This window comes from Chanodichthys erythropterus, chromosome 6 (genome assembly GCF_024489055.1).
Source record: "Chanodichthys erythropterus isolate Z2021 chromosome 6, ASM2448905v1, whole genome shotgun sequence".
Taxonomy (NCBI): Eukaryota; Metazoa; Chordata; class Actinopteri; order Cypriniformes; family Xenocyprididae; genus Chanodichthys; species Chanodichthys erythropterus.
In genome coordinates this window covers 25,789,380-25,815,186 of record NC_090226.1, presented here as the reverse complement: position 1 = coordinate 25,815,186, position 25,807 = coordinate 25,789,380, and the positions used below count along the sequence as shown (strand labels likewise).

The 25,807-nt window shown below is 40.6% G+C and overlaps 1 protein-coding gene across 4 annotated transcripts in view; it reads left to right on the top strand.

The window, feature by feature from the left end:
- The window catches only part of LOC137021686 (band 4.1-like protein 1), a 660,940-nt gene that overhangs the window by 80,018 nt on the left and 555,115 nt on the right, over nt 1–25,807 (top strand). The gene's annotated exons all lie outside the window — the stretch shown is intronic.

Sequence of the window (25,807 nt, the reverse complement as noted above, 5' to 3'; positions counted from 1 at the left end):
TCAGGTGGCTCGGGCAACCACGGCAGGTCAGGTGGCTCGGGCAACCACGGCAGGTCAGGTGGCTTGGGCAACCACGGCAGGTCAGGTGGCTTGGGCAGCCGCGGCAGGTCAGGTGGCTTGGGCAGCCGCAGCAATGAGTCCATAAATGGCCCTAGTGGGCTACAGTCCACCCACCAGCTCCCCACCCCTAGGTATACTGCCCCCTAACCCCCCCCCCTCCCCCCCGCCCCCCCAAAAAAAAAAATTTCAGCGGGGCCCGTCGCAGGTTCGTGGGCAAGGAGTTCGGGTGGCGCCGGCAGGGCCAGGCGTGTGGGTGAAGCCGGCAGGGCAAGACGCCTGAATGGTGCTGGCAGCGCAAGGAGTTTGAGCGGCGCCGGCAGGGCTGGAAGCTCGGGTGGCGCCGGCAGGGCTGGAAGCTCGGGTGGCGCCGGCAGGGCTGGAAGCTCGGGTGGCGCCGGCAGGGATGAAAGCTCATATGGAGCCGGCAGGGCAAGACGCTTAGGCGGTGCTGGTAGAGCATGACGCTTGGGCGGAGCAGGAGAGACCTCTGGAGTGGTCTCCAGGCCCACAGCGGCCTCTTGAACGGCGTCTGCATCTTGAGGAGAGGAGGACGCCTTCTTCCTCCTCCTCCTCTTCCTCCGGGAGTGAGGCGATGGTTCACCGACTTGAGCGGTCTCTGGAGCAAACTCACTGGCTGAAGTGGATTCTGGAGCGGACTCAATGGCTGGAACGCCCCTTACCTCCGTGAGCACTGAAGGGGCGTCCATCTTGCCCGTAGGCACTGGCAAAGCAGCCATCTTGTCCATCGCGTCCAGGGCGCTTGAGAGCGTTGCAACAGGCGAGCTTGAGAGCGTTGCAACAGGCGAGCTTGAGAGCGTTGCAACAGGCGAGCTTGAGAGCGTTGCAACAGGAGAGCTTGAGAGCGTTGCACCAGGCGAGCTTGAGAGCGTTGCACCAGGCGAGCTTGAGAGCGTTGCACCAGGCGAGCTTGAGAGCGTTGCACCAGGCGAGCTTGAGAGCGTTGCACCAGGCGAGCTTGAGAGCGAGGCGTCCGGCTGGCTTGAGAGGGAAGCGTCCCGCTGGCTTGAGAGGGAAGCGTCCGGCTGGCTTGAGAACAAAGCAGCCGTGGGTTTCGGAATGCCAGCTGCTCGTGCTGTAGTCAGTGGAGGATCATTCATGCTGGAACGCAATCCTCTCCGCTCTCGGACAGGACCAGCGACGTGACGTGACTCTGGGCGATCAGCGGAGACGTGACGTGACTCTGGGCGATCAGCGGAGACGTGACATGACTCTGGGCGATCAGCGGAGACGTGACGTGACTCTGGGCGATCAGCGGAGATGTGACGTGACTCTGGGCGATCAGCGGAGACGTGACGTGACTCTGGGCGATCAGCGGAGACGTGACGTGACTCTGGGCGATCAGCGGAGACGTGACGTGACTCTGGGCGATCAGCGGAGACGTGACGTGACTCTGGGCGATCAGCGGAGACGTGACGTGACTCTGGGCGATCAGCGGAGACGTGACGTGACTCTGGGCGATCAGCGGAGACGTGACGTGACTCTGGGCGATCAGCGGAGACGTGACGTGACTCTGGGCGATCAGCGGAGACGTGACGTGACTCTGGGCGATCAGCGGAGACGTGACGTGACTCTGGGCGATCAGCGGAGACGTGACGTGACTCTGGGCGATCAGCGGAGACGTGACGTGACTCTGGGCGATCAGCGGAGACGTGACGTGACTCTGGGCGATCAGCGGAGACGTTGACTGGTGTTGCTGTTATGGGAGCCGCCATCTTGTGAGTGTCCTTTGGCGCGGCAGCCATTACATGATTAAGCGAGGTGTCGCATTCTTCCTCGACACCCACAGTAAACAGAGAGCCAACAGTCAATAAAGCATAATCCAGAAAATGACTAAGTGAAGAACGGGGTCCCTCACGAATCAACTGTGACTTGAGTGGCTGATTAACGCCTTCACAGAAAAAGTCTATGAGCACACAGTCCGGCAGGTCTGAACAATATGCAATATCCAAGTACTCCTCAATGTAATTCTCAAGCGATCGTGAGCCCTGCTTGAGCTCTAACAACAAAAATGCAAAGTTCCTACCAGACCAGTGTTCGTCAGAAAAGCTGCTGGATCGTTGTTGTGGCGAAGTCTTCTGTAACGAAGCGGGACTCAGGCGGAGATCCATTTGCAACTTTTATTCAATGTGAGCATAGTCGTACAGGCTGGGTCGATCAGGGGTAAACAGGAACAGCAAGGAACAGGCAGAGTCGTAATCAGAGTACAGGCAGTAGATCGAGGACAGGCGGATATCATTCACAGAACAGTATAACAGGCAAGGGTCAGGACAGGCAGCAACGGGTCAAGAAACAGGACCAGGCAGTAACGGTAACAGACAGGCAGACAGGAATAATAATGCTCGGAAATGATACAGGAGTAATCAAGACTTCGCGATTGGATGGTGTGAGTGAGAGTCCTTTTATAGTCCAGGTAACAAGCTGCAGCTGGGTGTAGTGATTAGTGAGGAGTGTGTGCATGGCTGTATGTGGCGACAGGTGATTGGTATAGAGTGAACATGTGACTGGCAGGGAGGATTGTGGGAAGTGTAGTCCGGGAACTGACAGGAACAGACGGTGATCGTGAGAGTTTGACTATTTGTAGGCCATATTTTTTTTTTACATTTGTCTGCACCAGTATTTTTCTTGTAAAAATACATAAAGCAGAATAATGTGTCCTATATTTTATACTATATATATATCCCGGTGTATATATATATATATATATATATATATATATATATATATATATATATATATGTATATATATATATATATAATAGAGAGAGAGAGAGACAGAAACACACAGTGTATTAAATGTCCACACCTATAGAAACTACTCCTGTACATGGTACGCCCAGTTACACCCAACTATGTTTCCTGTCACATCCATCACAAAGTACCACACCTATGAACAAGTATTTTTCTTGTTAGAGAGAGGCAGTGAAATTATTAGAGTGCTTTCCAGGCAACACTATATTGGCATTCTTCAAATATTTTAGTTATTGCAGTTGTAAGTCAAAATTGGTAACACTTTATAATAACGTTCAGTTATAAGTAATTTATGAATTATTAGTTAATGATTAACAAATCATTTACAAAACATGAATATACATTTATAAATGTTTGATAAGTGATCTACTAATATTTTATTAATGTTTAATAAATTAAGTTATAAGTCATTTAAAAATGATTTGTTAATTATGAACAAATCATTTACAAAACATGGCTATACGTTCATAAATGATTAATAATTCATATGTTAACATTTTATGAAGGTTTTATTAGTTCAGTTAAAAGTTATTAGTTAATGATGAACGAATAATTTACAAAACATTACAATATACGTTCATAAATGATTAATACGTGTTATGCTAACAATTTACAAATGTGTTGTAAGTTATCTCAATTAAATAAATCAAACAGATCATTAGTAGATGGTTCATAAGTTATTAGTTAAGACATTATTTATCACATAATAACTGAAGTATTTATGACAAAATTGTTTTAGTATCATTATCTCAATAAACAATTGTTAATCATGAACAAATGTTGAACAAACCATTAGTAAATGATCAGTATATGATTTATTGATGAAGTTGTAAGCTGGTCTGTGTTCAAAAGCACAAACATGCAGGTATTCTAAAGCACTATTTTTAAGAGTAATTTATTTGTTTTGAAGTGGGTAAACATTTATAAATGCCTTACAGTCAGGTGATTCCAGTGAATTATATTAAATCCTTTCACTCATCAGCACAAGCTTGTGTTCTGTGTGGAATGTCAAGTCAAGTCAAGTCAAATTTATTTATATAGCACTTTTACAATTGGTAATTGTTCAAAGCAGCTTTACATATTAGAAGCACAGAAAAAGGGAAGTGGTTAAAAATAAGCTGTACAACCAAGCGTGGTAATATGTAACATATACAAGATGGTGCTACATTAAGCCAATGTCGGCTGACTCCCAGGGGTGGAAAAAAACCCCTAGGAGAAAAACCCAGCGTGCTAGCACTGGGAAAAAAGTCCTAGGAGGGAAAAAACCCCTTGGAAGATATATATAATATATGTAAATGGATATGGAGATCAAAATCTGAATGATACATTTTTATTATAGAGATTAAAAATAGATTATATATAAATATATGTAAGCGGATACAGGGATTAAAAATCTGAATTATAGATGCAGCCAGAGCTGGGTCTGTAGGCCCATTGTCTCCTGGGCTACGTTGTAGTCAGGTCCAGAAACAGGTTCTCCATCTGATCTGGATACGGCCTGAATCCAGCACCTGGCAAACCTCAGGATAAGCAGAGAGACAGATATTAGCGGAGATGCCATTCTTATTCTGATGTACAGGTATATCTAGTGTTATAGGAAATGTTCTCGGTTCCGGCCGACCTAAATATTGCAGCGTAACAATCCTTTAACGGATTTGAAAAATGTTAATGTATTGATAATGTGTTATGTGTATGCAAGAGCAAAGAGATGTGTTTTTAGTCTAGATTTAAACTGACAGAGTGTGTCTGCTTCCCGAACAATGCTAGGAAGATTGTTCCAGAGTTTAGGTGCTAAATAGGAAAAGGATCTGCCGCCTTCAGTTGATTTTGATATTCTGGGTATTATCAACTGGCCTGAATTCTGAGATCGCAATAAACGTGAAGGACTATAATGCATTAAGAGCTCACTTAGGTACTGGGGAGCTAAACCATTTAGAGCTTTATAAGTAAGTAGCAAGATTTTAAAATCTATACGATGTTTAATAGGGAGCCAATGTAATGTTGACAGAACTGGGCTAATATGGTCATACTTTCTGGTTCTAGTAAGAACTCTAGCTGCCGCATTTTGGACCAACTGTAGTTTGTTTAAAAGCCGAGCAGAACAACCACCCAGTAGAGTGTTACAATAATCTAGTCTTGAGGTCATGAATGCATGAACCAACTGTTCCGCATTTGTCATTGAGAGCATATGCCGTAATTTAGATATATTTTTTAGATGGAAGAAGGCGGTTTTACAGATACTAGAAACATGACTTTCAAATGAAAGATTGGTATCAAAGAGCACACCCAGGTTCCTAACTGAGGACGAAGATTTAATGGAGCACCCGTCAAGTGTTAGAGAGTAATCAAGGTTTTTTCGTGAGGAAGTTTTTGGTCCAAAGATTAGGATATCAGTTTTTTCTGAATTTAATAATAAGAAATTTCTTGTCATCCAGTTTTTAATGTCAGCTATGCATTCTGTTAGTTTTGTGAATTTGTAGGTTTCATCAGGGCGCGAAGAAATACAGAGCTGAGTATCGTCAGCGTAGCAGTGAAAACTAACACCATGCTTCCTAATTATCTCTCCTAAGGGCAGCATGTACAGAGTGAAAAGCAACAGTCCTAGTACTGAGCCTTGTGGTACTCCATATTTAACCTGTGATTGATACGACATCTCTTCATTAACTACTACAGACTGATAATGGTCAGATAAGTACGATTTGAACCTTGCCAAAGCAATTCCACTAATGCCAATATAGTTTTCAAGTCTTTTTTAGAAGAATGTTGTGATCGATAGTGTCAAAAGCAGCACTGAGATCTAATAACACTAATAGAGAAATACAGCCACGATCGGATGATAAGAGTAGATCGTTTGTAACTCTAACGAGAGCAGTCTCAGTACTATGGTTTGGTCTAAATCCTGACTGGAAATCCTCACAGATTCCATTTCTTTCTAAAAAGGAACACAGTTGTGTTGAAACTGCCTTTTCTAGTATCTTTGACAGTGTTGCGGCAAAAATGAATTAGCTGACATCACTAGTAAGAGACAAACCTTAGGAGAATTCACTTTATAAAGATTTTATTTCTTGCAAGAAAGAGTCCACAGTCGACACAACCATACAATGTCTGCCCCGAGTGTGAACTAAGGACACAAGAGAACCCACAAACATTTATACCCCCAATGTTTGAGCAACTCTTCTCAGTACTTTTCCATACAGGGTAAAAGTGACAATACACATACACAAATGGCTAGTGACAATACACATACACAAATGGCTTCCCCTTCTGTCTTTGAATTTATTTAAATTATCCGATACCCTAGGTTCGGGAAAGCTCTCAGTTTGGGTGTCTCACCGTTACCCCCCTGGATTTCAGCAGACACTGTGTCTGTTGAGCTCAGAGAGGTGTTTTGCATAGCTTGAAGCAGATATTGGCATATTAAATTTTTCCCCAACAATTCCCCCTTTTATCATTCTTTGATAACTCACAAGAAAAATTTAAAATGTGTAGGTATGAATAAAATAAGAATAATAAACAATAATAATAAAACAAGCTAATTTAAGTTACTCATCACACTTACACTCTTCATCTCTAATTTGTATAAATGATCACTCTCTTAATTTTGTAAATAAAGAAACATTTAGATATCTGGGTTCCCTTCAAATGTTACCCAGATTAAATAAAATAATAAAAACAAATAAATAAAAATCCCCTAATTTATTTTAGTTGTCTCCTCGCTAAACATCTCATCAAATTCGTTCATCCACTCATTGTAATCGTCATAAACAGTTAGTTTACCCATTTGCTGAGACATATTAGTCTTCAACATTCTCTGTACTATGCTGGAAATGCACTGCTAAGTGGATCGCACAGTTGTACATCCAGGACGTACGAGGAAGATTAGTTTTGATGTGTTTTCTTTGAAAACTGGTTGGCTCAGCACCATGTTGTGCCAGTGTCTCTGCTCCTCTCCTCTCGGCTCCTCCTCCCCGATCACTGGTGGGACCTTTCTGCAATGGCTCGCATTCACCCACGTCGCTCTCTCAGCTACCTTGACGGCGGTGTGTCGTCAGAAGCACGATAAAAGGCTCAAGCTTTTTCACCTTCCAGCTCTTCCTCCTCAGGTCCCTTATCACCATGTAATCTCCCGGCTTGATGTTGTGCAAGGGAGTCTCAGCCGGTTTCCCCTGAGAATCTTTCTCCCGCACACAGACATTAGACAACAGAGAAGACTTTTCTTTGCAGTAATTCAACATATTGTGCTCACACAAATCTATGGATGGCAACTGTTGTTTACCCCCTTCCATTCCCATGAATGACGGTCGTCCAAAAACAATTTCAAATGGGCTTAGATTTACTCTGGTTCTTTTTCTCATTCTCATGTACATTAACACAATAAAACCCTTTGTGAACCACATGTCTTTCATCTGCCCTACCATAGCCCCTTTAGCATAATGAGAGAAAAAAAAAATGTCGGGGTAAACAAGGCTTGCCATCCACGCTCATCCACACATCATTCTCAAGTTTGCAGCCACAACGTCTCCACAGGTTCTTCTCCGCTACTGTAGCAAATGCCTGCATACTCTGTAAGGAAGTCAAAGCATTTGTGTTAGTTTCAGATAATAAAATACATTCTGGTTCCTTTGACTGCTGTGCTGCCGCGGCCTTCGCAGCCATATCTGCTCTTGTGTTTCCTGTTGAAATGAAATCTTTGTTTTTAGTATGCGCTGCGCATTTACAGATAGCAAGTTGTTTTGGCAAGAGAATTGTGTCTAGAAGAGTAGACTCAAGAGAAGCATTTAGAATTGGCCGGCCATCAGATTTCAAAAAAAATTTTTTTTATATGTTTCCATAAAGCCCCAAAATCATTCTCAACCCCGAACGCGTATCGTGAATCTGTGTAAATCGTTACACTTTTACCCTCCATAAGCTAGCATGCTTCTGCTAGGGCTACGAGCTCCGCTGCTTGAGCTAAAAAAATTTGATGGCAATGTGCCAGATGTCAATGTTTCGAATTCAGTGGTCACTGCGTAACCAACTTTGTTCAGGCCTGTCTGTGGATCTCTGAACGCAGAGCCATCCACAAACAGGATATGCTCACTGTTTTCGAGCAGTGTGTCCGAAATGTCAGGGCGCGGGGTACATATCTGTTTGAGTGCAGTCAAACAGCAATGATGTTCCTCCCCATCCTCCTCTTTTAGAAAGAGAGTGGCAGGATTCAGCACTGTGCAACGCTTGACTGTGATGTTTGGCATATCCAGCAAAATTGTGTGATACCTCAGCCATCGTGCTGTTGACAAATGTGATGTCTTCTGTTTCTGCAAAATCATGGAAACGGCATGCGAAACCATTAATGTCATGTCAGAATACCCCACAAATTCTCTAGAGGCCATCACAGCCTGTTCAGCAGCTGCCACGACCCTCAGACAGTGCGGCAGGCCTGCTGCTACTGGATCTAATTTGCCAGAGAAATAACCCACTGGTCGCATTCTGTCTCCATGTAGCTGCAAAAAAACAGAAGACATGAACCCTTTTTTTTTTTTTTTTTTTATCCATAGTATCTCGTTCTGTTGCGAAGTGACGTGCAATGCAAATTGTCAGGCATCATAAAATCTGTACCAAATGACAGCGTTCTATTTTTCCCCAATTCACAGATTGTTTTTGGCCACTCAGTTTTGGTTATGTGCCATTTGTAAACCCATTTTTGGTTCTGTTTTCAAATACATTTGCTCACCCTCTCTCACTACAATGCCCGAGGGATCTGCAACCATTACCAAATTTAATTTGTACATTAAATCTTGGTCCAGAACGGGTACTGGGCATGTTTTTGAAGTTAAAAAATGCATGCTTCAGCATGTGGCCCCCTTCCGTCTCACACTTTAGTGGCACAGTGAACAGTTCTGTTATATAATGTCCTGATACAGACAAAGAACCATGCGTTTTGTTTGTTAGTGCTGGTTCACATGGCAAGTCACATGATTGCAAAACAGATCGGGTCGCCCCTGAGTCTACCAAAAATGAAATCATTGTCCCTTCAACTAGCAGCGGATATTCAGGCATGTTTAAAAATCCCTTACTGCTATACATAATCAAACATTTGTCAAAATCTTCTCTGTTTGTTTCAGAAACACACAAAGAGGTGCAAGCCTTTTTTTTTTTTTTTTTTTTTTTTTTTTCATTGCATTATCAGTGCATGTGTTCAGGTGTGGGTGCGTTTGTGTGAGTGTTTGATATTAGTAAAGGTGTACTTCCCTTTGCGGTGGTTTTTGCATCCTTGGCCGTGGTCCACCCGATCTCCTCCTGCTCTCCGCATCCTTTTTCCTCAGTCAGCCTTTCGCAGTTCAGGGCAGTTTATTGCCCAATGTCCATCCATTTTGCACTTCCTGCATCTCGTGCACTCACGAACAATGTGGTCATCAGCTCCGCACAGATAACAGCCATTTTTATCTGAATTGTGTCCCCATATGTTCCCGCTGAATCTTTGCGGTCTTTGCACGGCTGCCAACTGCAATTCTTTTATTCTTGACCTTTCCTTCTTTGCCCTCAGCTCATCTTCCGCGTGCAAGGCATGTTTCATGATGGTGCTTACTCGTCCTTCAGTCCATTCAATATAGCTGTGTTTCACGGCTTGGGAAATCTCAGGTCTCAGTCCATTCAAAAGACTATTCGCCAAACAACTTTCCCACGTGGTTGGTCTGTCGCCACGATCTGCTGGTTCCTTTAACCCGCTGTGCTTGCAAAACACACTGTAGAGTCGCTCATAATAAACTTGAACGCTCTCACCTGGTTCTTGACGGCAGTGGCTCACTCTGGACATGTCAATGCGCGCTGGAAATGCTCTCCTCACAGTCTCAGTCAGTCCCGTCACAGCTGCTCGATATCCGTCGTTTGAAGCATGATACCAGTTAACGTGACTTCGTCTGTGATCTGCTGCTGGTAATTCTGCGCTGATCTTGTGCCAGTTCATTCCTCCCAGCTTTGCCATCATGATTCTTTTCAGTTCATTTAGCGTCGGGCTGAACTCTTGGCAGAATGTCATCAGTTCGGTGGCGAAACGGTCCCCTGCGTCGTCGGGATTCGGCAGGTGGGCCATCGCCTCTTTCATGTCGGTTAAATTCCAAGGGCGGTATACTAATTCTATTGAATTTGTTCCCATAACTTCCACCATGGGTGCTGTGATGCTCACCCGCTCTTCCTTCGCAGTTCTGTCCCAGTTCTTTGTTTTCTTCGGACTCTGGATCTCAAAATCTTCCTCTTCCTCGTCGCTCTCTGTGAGGGTATCAGGATTCAGATCGAAGTCCCCGTCTGACTCCAGCATTCTGGCTCGTGCATGTGTGTTGGAACGTAAAACATATGATTGCGCACCTTTCTTTCTTTGCTTTGTCTTCCGGATCACTAGTCTCTTTCTCCTTCCGGACGGCAGTGTTTCTTTGCCCCGGAAGCTTTCAGCTGCGTGCGCCCCCTCTGCTGTTGGCTCGGCTGAGCATGCTCCTCCTTCTGTTGACCGTTCAGCTGTGCGCGCTCTCTCTTCTCTCATCTCAGCGGCGCGTGCTCCCCCGTCTCTCTGCTGGGGAGCTGGAGTTGGTTTGGCTGGTAGAATTGGTTGGTTCGGTGGAAACGGAGAGCAGTCGAGGTCGGGGTCCACTTTCAGGCCTTGGAGCTCCGCATTGGGATAAATTGTGTAGCTCGGCGGTGTTTCATGTGGAAAAGCACAAGCATAAGATGTGTTAGTAATAGTAATCTCATTCTGTGGAGGCGCAGTCGCCTTTTCTTCATTTTTCTTTTCTTTTTTCAACATTCTTCTTTCCCTATTATCTGCCTCTTCCACCCAGCAATTAATTGTTTTCTCACATTTCCCACATACATGTTTTTTAGCACAACCCTTTGTTATGTCACTCCCTTCTTCGATCGACAATTTTACCGTTTTCAACCTTGTACTACTAAGTGTTCCTTCTTTTGGGAAATCATGATATTTGATCAACTTTTCTATATCTTGCATGCATCTTTGGCCATATAATTTTCTCATTTGACAAAATACCGGTGTCTCATATTCAGCTAGCTTGCTTTGGGATTTCCCCATATTGGCAGTCTGACTCTGTGGCTTTTCGCGCGCGCGCTATTAATCTGTTGGACGTCTCCGTACAGATCTGATCTCTTCACCCAAGATCAGCCGGGCGGACGCTCTCAATAGCGCCCTATTTGGGACCGCACACAACTCAGTCCCCGGACCGCACACAACTCAGTCCCTCTAGTCCCCGGACCGCACACAACTCAGTCCCTCTTATTCGCCCACGTGATTTCAGTTTTTTTTTTTTTTTTTTTTTTTACCTCGTAAAAAACATCAGTTCACGCTGCATTTGCCACAGATTCAGACTCCCCTTATGGTTTATCCCTATCAATTCAATTTTCAATTTAACCAAATTCTATTTAAAAAAAAATCTCTCCCCCTGAATTTTCCAAGTTTGTCTCTTACCAGCAGCTCCCGTTGCCGTCTCGGGTTCTTTTCTCTTGATTCCAGTGGTCGTCCTCCCGGACATACACAGCACCGGCCCCTCGTCCCTGAATCTAAACGGGGTTAGGGCTGACTTGGGTCAGGATTGCAGGTCACCGGTGCTGCCCAGGTCCAGAAGGTCCGTCCAAGGAATCCCACTTCTGACACCAAAATTGTTGCGGCAAAAATGAATTAGCTGACATCACTAGTAAGAGACAAACCTTAGGAGAATTCACTTTATAAAGATTTTATTTCTTGCAAGAAAGAGTCCACAGTCGACACAACCATACAATGTCTGCCCCGAGTGTGAACTAAGGACACAAGAGAACCCACAAACATTTATACCCCCAATGTTTGAGCAACTCTTCTCAGTACTTTTCCATACAGGGTAAAAGTGACAATACACATACACAAATGGCTAGTGACAATACACATACACAAATGGCTTCCCCTTCTGTCTTTGAACTTATTTAAATTATCCGATACCCTAGGTTCGGGAAAGCTCTCAGTTTGGGTGTCTCACCGTTACCCCCCTGGATTTCAGCAGACACTGTGTCTGTTGAGCTCAGAGAGGTGTTTTGCATAGCTTGAAGCAGATATTGGCATATTAAATTTTTCCCCAACAGACAGAAAAGGTAGATTCGAGATTGGCCTGTAATTTACTAAATCTCTCGGATCTAGTTGAGGTTTTTTAATAAGAGGTTTAATAATAGCCTGCTTAAAGGTTTTTGGCACGTATCCTAGTGTTAAGGATGAATTAATTATATCAAGAAGTGGACCTACGACCTCTGGAAGCATTTCTTTCAGTAGTTTAGTCGGCATTGGGTCTAACATACATGTTGTTGATTTTGATGATTTGATAAGTTTAGATAATTCGTCCTCTCCTGTAGCGGCGAATGATTCTAGTTTTACCTCAGGGACACTACAGTGCACTGTCTGAAGCGAAACTGTAGACGGTTGCATGTTTTTAATTTTCTCTCTAATATTATCAATCTTGCAAGTAAAGAAGTTCATAAAGTCATTACTGCTGTGCTCTATGGAAACGTCAGCAGTTGAATCTCTATTTCAAGTTAATTTAGCCACTGTGTCAAATAAATACCTAGGATTATGTTTGTTTTCTATTAAGAGATTTGAAAAATAAGTAGATCTAGCATTTCTTATAGCCGTTCTGTACTCAATATTTTTTTCTTTCCACGAAAGGTGAAAAACTTCTAGTTTTGTTTTCTTCCAACTATGTTCAGCTTTTCTATGTGTGGGGTCTAGTGATGAAGTCATCCTCTGATCCGGATTTACCTTCCACTGAAGCTCACATCAGGTGTACAGTTAAACACTCCATGTGTATCAGAGAAGACAGCTGTCTATACCCTCACCAGTCAGCACTTACACTGCAGTACACACTACAAAGTGTTAACTACCTGTTATAGATGATGTGTAAATGCATGAATAAATCATTTACAAAGCTTTCTGCATCCCCTATTCTAAAGTGTAAACTCCGCCGAGCAAACTTCTCCAGTCTCCGCCGAGCAAACTTCTCCAGTCTCCGCCGAGCAAAGTTCTCCAGTCTCCGCCGCCTACGAGCCCTCAGCTCCAGCCGCCGCCGCCGAGCCCGCCGCTCCAGCCGCCGCCGCCGAGCCAGCCGCTTCAGCCCAAGCTGCTTCAGCCCCAGCCGCTTCAGCCTCAGCCGCCATGCCCTTCCTCAGACTTTTAAAAACTTTCCTTAAATTCCCCATGTATTTTTTTGGGGGGCCTAGTACCCGTTCCGGTACCTGTGGGTGGGGAACTCTTGGGCGGGGGTTCTGAAGCGCCAGAGCCCACCAGGGCACCTGACCCTCCATGGTAGCCCGCTGCACCTGACCCTCCATGGCAGCCCGCTGCACCAGATCCTCCATGGCAGCCCGCTGCACCTGACCCTCCATGGCAGCCCGCTGCACCTGACCCTCCATGGCAGCCCGCTGCACCTGACCCGCCATGGCAGCCCGCTGCACCTGACCCTCCATGGCAGCCCGCTGCACCTGACCCGCCATGGCTCATGGATCCGCCCTGGAGACCTCCACTCCAGTCCACTCATCCCCCAGCACCTGCATGAGGTCTCCAGGGCGCCCACCCCCCCTCCCGGTTATTCTATTTACGGCACGAGGACGCGCCTACCGGGAGGGGGAGGTACTGTCACAGATCCCTTGTTTCCCTGGACTCCATATCCCATGATCCTCCTGTTCTCCACACCTGCACTCACTTCCCTCGTCATCTCCCCATCATCACGGATCACCTGCACCTGGACTCTATTATCTGCACTCCCTTTATAATGCACTCACTCCCTGCACTCCTTGTCCGTTCTCTGTTGTGTTATGTTTGCGTTTGGTGTTCCTGCCCTTGTTTCTATTAAAGTCTCTTACGATTGTGGAAATCCATATCTGCCTCGTCTCTCTACACCAGCATCCGTAACAATACAAGTCATTTATAACACTTTCTGCAAACCCTATCCTAAAGTGTAAACTATTCATCACTTATAAATGTGTTACACATCATTTGTAGACCTTTCTTTCCATATACAAATTATTTGTATATGTATACAAGTCATTTATAACACTTTCTGCATACCCTATTCTAAAGTGTAAACTATTCATTACTTATAAATGCGTTACACATCATTTGTAGACCTTTCTTTCCTGTTACAAATTATTTGTATATGTATACAAGTCATTTATAACACTTTCTGCATACCCTATTCTAAAGTGTAAACTATTCATCACTTATAAATGTGTTACACATCATCTGTAGACCTTTCTTTCCGTTTACAAATTAATTGTATATGTATACAAGTCATTTATAACACTTTCTGCATACCCTATTCTCAAGTGTAAACTATTCATCACTTATAAATGTGTTACACATCATTTGTAGACCTTTCTTTCCATTTACAAATTATTTGTATATGTATACAAGTCATTTATAACACTTTCTGCATACCCTATTCTAAAGTGTAAAATATTCATCACTTATAAATGTGTTACATATCATTTGCAGATCTTCTTTATAAATTATGTAGCTTAAACTGCAATTTGTAAATTTACCATTTATTTGCCATATGCAAAGTATTTAAGTTACAGGATATAAAAATCTATACGAATCCTGATATTTAAATTATATATTTTTATATAAAAATTAGAATATTTTTATGCAAATATATTTTACTATTATATAGATATCTTTGAGCCCCTAACTCACCCCTTATACCTAAACATGACCAATTTTTAGCCACTTCACAAAAATAAAAACGCAATATAGATATATTTACAGTGACTGTTATCTTAGTTGATATACTGTTGTATAAAAAAAAGAATAATTTTAAGCTCCCTACTCCACCCTATAACCTTAAGCATAATCATTTTGACAATATACGTAGTGTAACAGGCAGATAGATGTACGTTAAGTCACAATAATTTACATTGTATTTTACAATTTACATTACAAAAAGCAGTATACAGAACAGACGACGTGTATGCTACATTACCAGCGAAATGACAGCAAATCATAATTTTGAGTAACAGAATGAAATTAAAGTGTTTAATCACTGCAAACAATCCTCTGGTCTGCATTTCCATCCTTTTAAGCGTCGCGCTGAATCTAACACAGCAACTCAAATTCGGCATGTCGCAAACACTCTGGTAGTCGCAAATCACATGTGACAGCCAATAAGGAGCGAGGTTTGACGTCACTGCCGCAAACCTGTGTCGTATTGTTAGACGCGCCAATTTTAATTTGAAAGTTATGAAACGCCGGATTGATACGGTTATTAATGTATAATGGTTATATTACGTTATAAGAATGTTTTCCTCACACGATGTTCACACGATGTTCATACAATGAGTTCTTCACAGTATGACTTTTGAAGACTTGAAAATAATGCACGAAATAATGGACTACGTTTATTATCAGTTTATGGTGCGTTTTCATGTTATGGTGAGAAGCTGTTCCATGAAAAACAAAATAAAAATTAAATGATTAAGTGCTGGTTAAACGGTGGCAGAGTGTTGATTTATAAATTTATTTATTTATTTATTTATTTATTTTTAAATAATGCAAATTTTAGGTTTGGGTAAAGTGATGCAGTTATATGGATCATGTAACAGGAACATCTGTAAATGATGTGTAACACATTTATAAGTGATGAATAGTTTACACTTTAGAATAGGGTATGCAGAAAGTGTTATAAATGACTTGTATACATATACAAATAATTTTTAACAGAAAAAAAGGTCTACAAATGATGTGTAACACATTTATAAGTGATGAATATTTTACACTTTAGAATAGGGTATGCAGGAAGTGTTATAAATGACTTGTATACATATACAAATAATTTGTAACAGGAAAGAAAGGTCTACAAATGATACATGACACATTTACAAGTGAAGAATAGTTTACACTTTAGAATAGGGTATGCAGAAAGCTTTGTAAATGATTTATTCATGCATTTACACATCATCTATAACAGGTGTTGAACACTTTGTAGTGTGTACTGCAGTGTAAGTTCTGACTGGTAAGGGTATAGACAGCTGTATCTCTGACACACATGGAGTGTTTAACTCTGTGTACCTGATGTGAGCTTCATTGGAAGGTAAATCCGGATCAGAGGATGACTTCATCACTAGACCCCACACACAGAACACAAGTCTGTGCTGATAAGTGAAAGGATTTAATATAATCCACTGGAATCACCTGACTGTAAGGCATTTATAAATGTTTATCCACTTCAAAAGAAATAAATTACTCTTCTTAAAAATAGTGCTTTAGCATACCTGCATGTCTGTGCTTTTTAACACAGACCAGCTTACAACTTAACATAACATAAATCATATACTGATAATTTACTAATGATAATTTACTAATAATCATTAACTAATCACTGATCATTAACTAATAAATTATAAATGACTTATAGCCAAATTAATAAAACATTCATAAAATGTTAGTATATCACTTATTAATCATATATGAATGCATATTCATGTTTTGTAAATGATTTGTTGAACATTATCTAATAATTTATAAATGACCTATAACTGAATTAATAAAATATTCATAAAATATTAACATATCACTTATCAATCATTTATGAACATATAATCATGTTTTGTAAATGATTAGTTAATCATTAACTAATAATTTACAAGTGACATTGAGTTATTATAAAGTGTTACCAAAATTAATTTAAATGTACTTTTTGATCCTATTTAAATTCTTAATACACTTTTTTGGTCATAATGTGCACCATTTATCTGTGCATGATACTCTAAAGTAGTATTTCTCAACGGGGGCGTTCAGAGAACAACGGGGGGCGTTGGAAGCAAGATTTTTGAAAGGTGGGAGTTCACGAGTTTACACCAAAGATCCAGGCAAGACAAGATTAAACTTGTAATTACTTGCAAAAGAATTGCCTACAACCAGGGGTTAAATTGGGCCGGGGTCATCCAGGGCTGAGCCCCAGCACATAGGCTTGCAGGGCTTGACATACGCTTGTCTGGGACTGTGGGACAAGTGGATTCCTGAATATCACCTTGATTGAAATTGACACTAATGTCATACAACAGTTTAATAAACAAGTAGTTAATATTAATAACTTACGTTTTAGGTGCAATATTGCCTGTTTTTTGTTCTATTGTAGCAGCAAAAATAGTTTTGATGATTAATGATAATCATAATGATTCAGCATTTTGAATGAATCGGTTGAGTGAAGATTCAATGGCCCAATCATAAACAACTGCTTCATTCTTGATTCAGTCTTTTGAATGAATCGTTTGAATAAATAACTCAGTGGCTCACTCATTAAGACGATCACTTGCCGCCATCTACTGGCGGTTTAATTTCATGTTTAAAAGTATAAATTTCCCACCAACATTTCTTATTTGTATATTCAAAAATATTTAAAGAATCTCATAACATTATTAAATGTTCAGTGTAAATTATTTAATTTGGTAACAGCCCTACAGTGTCTTACTATTTTAATTCATCAAATGTAAGAATTTGAAATAAAAGATGAAACAGAATTTAATTAGATTGGGGGGGAAATGCCCTTTATAAAGGTTAATAAAATACCCCCAGGGTAAATAACATAAATATGCAGATTTAAAAACACTGATGAGAATGTTGCTTGTTTCAGAATAAATTATATTTACAACACACAAAATAATCCTATTTTTTTTTTTCCAGAAAAGCTACTTTTTTACTCTGACAAGTAAATGACAATTTTAGTTCTTCAAAGGACAAGCACAAAACAAGGCTTAATGTCGAACTCTGTATTTTGTATTTATATTCTCTCCTTTAATGGTAGCATCACTCTTATATTTGATACTGACACAAAGGAAAAGGCACAGGCCTACAGAAAGATTTTATTGTCATCAGATGTAGCTTTGCACACTACCAGCATCTATAGAATGATTTTGATCAGCATTTTATTGTACATAGCAGAGGGCTCTCTCAACTTATGTTTTAGTTTGTCAATAGATACAATTTTGTAGTCTTTGCAGTCTTTTACAATCCCAAAACCCCTGCCTACAACATTCTAAAATCTTCCAGTTTAATCAACATGTTAGATATGTATCTTTTTTTTTCAACGACTTATTATTTCAGACATAGACCAGCGCTCAAGCTCTGACTAGTATCCAGCGCTGACAAGAATCAGCATTCACGTGCACAAAAATGTGTTTCACGCTGACAACAATCCGGTGGTGGCTAAAATCCAGCGCTGACTAGAATCGTAGCGGAGGAATGGAAAGTTGACAAGCCATTAAAAAAGTATTGACTTAAGAAAAAAAAAAATAGTAGGCTAAATCGTGCGCACGATTTAGTAAATTCTAAAACATTCTAAAACGCTTAACGTGAAAAAGCTTAATGTGAAAAAGCTTAACGTGGCTTAACTGACTAAAGCCGAGTTCAGACTGCACGATTTTCAAAGTAGTCGGGTCACTGTTCTTTTCACACTGCATGACTATCTGGGCCAGCATTCAGTTGCTGCTGTGTTCAAACTGCATGATGGATCGGCGATAGAAGGTTTCACACTGCATGACTTTACAATAGGAAGAATCGCGGACAACTCTGTCTGGCACGCAAACTACGCTTCACAACCAAACACACGCGAGATGTGACAAGGAAACAACGTGATATCACGCGTGCAAGACCGGAGTTATTATTATTATTAAAAATGGTAGCCTGCAAGAAGCTTGCAATACAAATTGCCTATGCGCTGATTTGCAGCGAAAACAAGAAAAAGAAAAGAAGAATATGGAGGAGGAAATGGTTGGGGAGACAGTCATCTCCGATGTAGTTTTCAGTCAGAACACTTTTCACACAGCAGAATTTTGAATAGCCGACAGGTCCAGATATTTAGCATGCCAAATATCTTACAGGCATCGGCGATTCTCTCAGATCACGTCTTTGCTCATTCACACTGCGTGACTGTCACTCACGTGAACGAGCACCGATTTGCGATCAGCGATTTCTCAAAACTTGTCGGCGAGCCAAAATCGGGGCTAAAATCGTGCAGTCTGAACTCGGCTTAAGACAGTGTTATTAACAAACCAAACTTAGTAAACACCATACTAATAAAGCATACTATGTACAGAAAAGCAGATGAGCCCAGAATTTCAACGCAACACATTTAATTACATGTTAAAGCCGAGTTCAGACTGCACGATTTTAGTCCCGATTTTGGCTCGTCCGTCAGGTTTTGAGAAATCGCTGACAAATGCCCTAAATCACAAACAAATCGGAGCTCGTTCACGCAAGTGACAATCACGCAGTGTGAATGAGCAAAGACGCAATCTGAGAGAATCGCCAACGAGTCGCCGACGCCCATGAGATATTTGGCATGCTAAATATCTGGACCTGTCGGTGATTCAAAATCCTGCTGTGTGAAAAGTGTTCTGACTGAAAACTACATCGGCGATGACCGACAGCCAATGAGAGAGCAAGATACAGAGCAGCAGGGAGTTCGGGGAGGAGTTAGACCACAATATCAGCAAGCATGGCTTCGTTTCTGATAAACATTACAATTCTATACAACATAAACAAAGCACAAACCTTTGCTTGATCATCCACAGCAGCTCATTGAAAAGTTATGTATTTACCTCCAACTCTCATTGCAGAACACACAATCCACAGTCTCCCCAACCATTTCCTCAATTCCATATTTCTTTTTCTTGTTTTCGCTGCAAATCAGCGCACCAGCAATTCATATTGCAAGCTTCTTGCCGGCTACAGTTTTTAATAATAATACTGGCTGCGTCCGAAAACCTAGGTAGCTGTCTTGCTGCCTTGCTATCTTATAAGAGAATGACTTGTACGGCAGTATTTGTGCATGAAGGTACCTCACGAAATTGATTTCGGACAGACTTCTGAGGCAGCGTAACAGTTTAATGATCTACAGCAATATAGCGCGAGCTTTGGTGAAAACTAAACAAATATTTAATTTTTACAGTAGTAATTTCTCGATAGAAATAATATCAAAATCGTACATTTATTCGGACGCCATCTTTACTTTTCTAGCTCAACTGTCACAGAATGGAAAGCACAGGATCGTGGGATATCAAAGGCAGCTAAGGATACATCCATGCTTCCTTCAAAAATCGATCTGAGGAAGGTATCTCATGAGAGAGGAAGTGATGCTAACATTGGATTCGGACGTGCCTTGATGCCTTACTACCTTGAAATGTGTCCTCGGAAGGCAGCATTTTCCAGTTTTCGGGACGCAGCCAATAACTCCGGTCTTGCGTGATATTGCGTTGTTTCCTTGTCACATCTCGCGTGTGTTTGGTTGTGAAACGTAGTTTGCATGCCAGACAGAGTTGTAGGCATTCTTCCTATTGTAAAGTCATGCAGTGTGAAACTTTCTGTTGCCGATCCATCGTGCAGTATGAACACAGCAGCGACTGAATGCTGGCCAAGATAGTCATGCAGTGTGGAAAGAACAGTGACCCAACTGCTTTGAAAATCGTGCAGTCTGAACTTGGCTTAAGCATTTTACCCCCATAAAGAAAATGCTTAACGTGGTTTAATGTACTAAGACAGTGACATTAAAAGACCAAACTTAGTAAACACTATACTAATAAAGTATACTATTACAGAAAAATTGGTTTGTGCAGAATTTGATCTTTTAATATCACTTATAGGCGACGTTAAGCGTTTTCTTTATAACGGTTTTCTATGGGAGGAAAACACTTGTGTTCATATTCTGGGCTCATCTGCTTTGCTGTACATAGTATGGTTTATTAGTATGATGTTTACTGAGTTTGGTCTTTTAATATCACTGTCTTAGTACATTAAGCCACGTTAAGTGTTTTAGAATGTCCCTGAGCGGGGAATGTTCTTCTATATCCTGCCTATAGCTACAGTATATAGATTTATTATTAAAGATGGTTTAGTAGGCTATTATTATATTAATTCATTTAATATAAACATGCGACTAAGCGATTAATGTCCTAAATGAACGACTACTAGAAAAATCTTTAGTCGGGGGCAACTCTTGGCACAAGGAACCTCTCCACTTTAAAATAAAATGCAATGACATTAGGCCTATACTAAAAATGCGCTGGTAGCTAAATCACGTCATGCATGCTTAATGAGTCAAATGTTTTTATTTTATTTCATTTGTTGCTTTTATTATCAACTTATTAATTAGATACAAATATAACACACAACCTGTATATATTGCTGAAAATTTGTGGGGTGCTATGGGGTGCTGAAGCACCTGCTAGACCCTCCCTAGCGCTGCCCTGCATGCTTAAGTTTCAGTAAGCATTGTCATCGAAGTTTATATGTGTAGTTTATATAACAATTTATATGTATTCTTACTATCACAGGTTTTCAAACCCTGTGTCACGAGACTTAAAAAAATGGGTTGACAGGATAGATTGTGATAGTTTGTAGCCTATATTAAAAATAAAATTAAAATAACAAAATTTGTTTTCATAAAACAATAGTAGAAAACTCAAATGACAAATAGCAGCCTATATATGATGCTGAGTTTGATTCATTTTTGTGAGTTGTGGCGCTCCACAAACAAGTTGACGGAAAGGAAAACGAGATGACAAAAAGCGTATCCTTTTTTCTTTATTTTGCAAAAGCATAATGTTTTGTTTTTAGTATTGAGCGTACACAAATAAAAGTAAACTTTGCAGTATCGAATGATGTCTTACTCTTATCTGTAAATTACATTTACAAAAAAACATTCTGTTACAAAGCAGATGGCGCTATGCTAGGGGATCAATTTAGCACTACAGAGCAAGCACAAATTCTGGCAGCGGCAGGTCGCAGCGCCACTTCTGGTAGCATCCGGTGGAGTATTTTAATTTTTTTTAAATAAAAGAATTGATGATGCATATTATATACCAGCAAGCAGATGTGATCAGAATATGAACCCAATAGGCTAAATTGCCTAGGCATTTTACCATAAAAGAACATAGGCCTACACAAAAGTAGTGCCCATCGGTCGTTAGGCACTGTATATACTCACACACGCACACAAAGACACAAACATTGTGTATATATTTATTTGTTTATTTATTTAATGTAATTATTTAATGATACATAAAAAAAAAAAATTCTAATGATAGTTTCTAACGAGCAAACAGCAGAAACAGAGACAAACTCCGAGAAAGACAGTGGCAGCTGACACAAACCAGAGGAAATCTGTGGCATCTAGGGATACCACCGGATGTGGCTTTGAAGTTTTGGCAGTTTAATTTACATTCATTAAATCACATAAATGAATAAATTATGATAAATGGAAATTTGGCAGTTCAGTATAAAACATTTTTGTAATAGCTACAAAAATGAAAATGGGCAAATGTGAGATCGCATTAAATAAATAAGTAAATAAATAATGTGTGTGTGTGTGTGTGTGTGTGTGTGTGTGTGTGTGTGTGTGTGTGTGTGTGTGTGTGTGTGTGTGTGTGTGTGTGTGTGTGTGTGTGTGTGTGTGTGTGTGTGTGTGTGTGTGTGTTTGCGTGCGTATAGTGCCTATCAGCTGGGCACTCCTTTTGTGTGTGTATGTTCTTTTATGCAATTTAGCTTATTGGGTTCATATTCTGGCCGCATCTGCTTGCTGGTATATAATATGCATCTTCAAATCTTTTATTTAAAAAAAAAAAAAAAAACCTACTCCACCGGAAGTGGCACTGCGACCTGCCGCTGCCAAGATTGCTCTCTAGCGCTAAAATGATCCCCTAGCATGGCGCCATCTGCTGTTTTGTAAGAGGAAGTTGCAAACTGCTGAATTCGGTGGTCGAACGGTCCGTTGTCCAGTTTGAATAGGTCCAATAATATCTTAGGCTACTGTACAGCCACAGCTGCAGGAGGTGTTGATGCCGTGTGAAGGATCTTCAAACAATTACCATTTGAAGGATATAATTTGAGGAAAACGGTAAGATTTGCATGTTTTCTTTTTAAAATACTTTGTCAGTGACGCGCCGAGTCAGACAATTGTATCCACACTGCAATAAATAAGTAGTCCGATCTGTTTCCACTAAAAATAGTCTATAAACTTCTTAAAAGATATGTTCACCTTATCAGCAAAACTGCATAAATTTATGCATAAACTCTATCCTAAAACCTTTATCTGAAGTATTTTATACAATTTTGTTTTTATGGATATTTTGATATATTTATTCTAAAACATAACGAGGATATTGGATGATCTTTATCAATATAATGTGTGGCACAAATGGCATTTATAGTCCATATCTAATATTTTCCAATGCCTTTTATCTGGGAACGTGACGTCAGCAGCGCATTGCATTCTGGGACATTAGGTCACGGACAGTACAGTAGAGACTGGGAAATAGTGGAGGAAGATGTTAAAATTTATATTTTTATACAGTTAAAAACATATTAGAATGGTGAACGCTGGCTGTGGTATGAACTATATGCATATACTGACCAGCGTGGAAAACGAATGTGAAATGGAGCGCCATTTTGTCCCATTTTCGGGACATTCTAAAAAGCTTAATGTGGCGTAATGTAAGTAAACATCATACTAATAGCCCAGAATTTGAACGCAACGCGTTTAATTTCACATTAAACGTTTTCCTCCCATAGAAACTGTATGTAACAGTTACAGCAAAGCAGATAAGAATATGAACAGAACCCGTCTTATTACACGTTAAGTCACTGTCCATTAAGCGTTTTCTTTATGGGAGGAAAATGCGCATGTGTTAAATGTGTTGCGTTCATATTCTGGGCTTATCTGCTTTTCTGTAGTAAACACCAAACCTATAAAGCATTAGCATTAGTAAATTAAGCCACGTTAAGCTTTTTCACGTTAAGCATGTCATAATGTCCCTCATTTTCTGCCTTACGGCTTAGAAACACAATGGTGAAAGTAAAACTCAAAATAATTTTGACCAAAATTTGGCTTTGTCATTTGTATTTATTACAGATTAATAACTTCTGATCCATTTGAATATGTACGTGCTCACGCCATGAAAAATGTACGAAAACGCGTTTAGAAATGTCATTTGTGATATAGCTCGTTGCGATCAACGCCTGATTCATTGTTCAGCTTGTCTCGGTAAGAAATCATGTATTTATTCCATTTAGGTCCAGTAAAACTTACTTGGTGTAGCGATTCCCCAAGATATTAATTTCAGAGCTGCATTACAGAGGATCATGCTGTTATGTTATCCCTTAATGCTTTAACATGAAGAAATCTGGGCGATATGATGATATGCTGGCTGAGATCAATCTATATTGTGTTTATTATTTTATCTGGCAGATATCGGTGCCACTTAGTTATTAAAAACTGAAATAGAGAAATCTCTTTTGTCCTGTGTGTGGTCCGATAGAAGGCGTCAGTATGATTTCTATGCGTGTGTATATTGTGTCCTGGCCACACGACTGAGCGATCGAATGAACACAAGAGATTTATTTTCACTCCATACAGATATAGTGCACTCAAATGCCATACACTATATAGGGATTAGTGAATGAGTGAACGAGTGAGCGGTTTCGGACACAGACTGTAAAAAAAGATGGACGGCGCGATGCCGCTTCCTTCCATTGTATCCGCTTGTTAAGTCGTGACGTAAAGAACGCCGTTTCCGGGTCCAAGCCTCGACTCGTTTCACTTGAGAATGCCATCTACGGCCGTTTATGAGCGCTATTTATTAATATTAAACATCAATCATTTAAAAAAGTTAAACATTTTAAATACTTACAGTCTACACAACAGTCTCCGTGCTCACAGCGTCACAGATATTAATATTTTAATGACTTATAAAAGATGAATCATTGTCTGGCATTTTGATAGAGATAAAGGTTGTAATTATATATTTTTTTGTAGTATTACACCACATCGTGTATGTATATTAGCACCATTTGTTGTTTTCTTGTGGTATGAGATAGAGCGTTAGGACCAGGAAGCACTGCTGCGTGACGTCAGACTTAACAACCAGATTGAACTGAAGCCAAAATGGGCCGATGAATGGGCGCTGACACGTTACGCAATACGTCAAAAAAAAAAAAAAAAAAAAGTTTGGAGCCTGGGCATGTGCAGAAGGAATCGTCAGTGGAGCCCAGAGGCGGAGTCGCGGTATCAAACTTCCGCCCAGAAGACTGCGTCATCATTAATGTATTTTAAATAGACTATAAAAATTATACACAATTTAAAATTCTACCTATAAAATAATAGGCTATTCTGTTTCTAGAGCAATAATATTTTTGAAACAGCAAATTCAGTAGATAAAATCAATGCCACTAGAAACAACTCAGAAACGGTCCTGCCATTTTAAATTAAATCAATCACGCTGTGATTATCTACGGCACTCGGATCAGTGTTTTTTTTTCTAGGCTTGATTGTGTTTATGGGGTGCAGTATAACATGTCTTAATGCTTCGTTTTTTAAAAAAAAAATGCTGTTTCCATTGTCATTTGAACGGCTGGTTTGACTTCCTGATTCTATCATACCACTCCCTCTGAAATACGAAATGTGCTCAGATTGGTTAGCTGGCCCAGTGCATTGTGATTCGCTGAAGCGCCCGGAAACACCATGCCCCTTACCATTAGTTGTTACATGTGCTTCACTGAAAATGTAAATAATGTCGTCTATATTGCCATATCAAATTGAGCCTGAATCAGACCCAGATAGCAGTAATGATGAAGGGGGTCAAGCAGAACATCTGCAAGCACTGTTTTTAAAGGCCGTTTATGAATGGTATTTTGTTTGTACTTGTGTCAAAGTGTTTAGATATGCTGTCACTTTGTAAATGTTACTGCTGTTTGTTTGTTTTATCCTGATTAAAGCTTTACTGTAGCTGAATACATGACTGAGTAATAGCATTTTTGTAAATGTAGTATTTAATTTATAGCATGAACAACTGTTTGTCTATGAACATAGAAGTTTGTTAGTATTTGTTGGCGTTTGTTGAAGTATGCAATAGAATTTAGCTAACTGGCTAGCGAAGCAAAAACTCATTGGTCTTTGTTTACATCCTTGATGCAACCAAAAAATAGCAA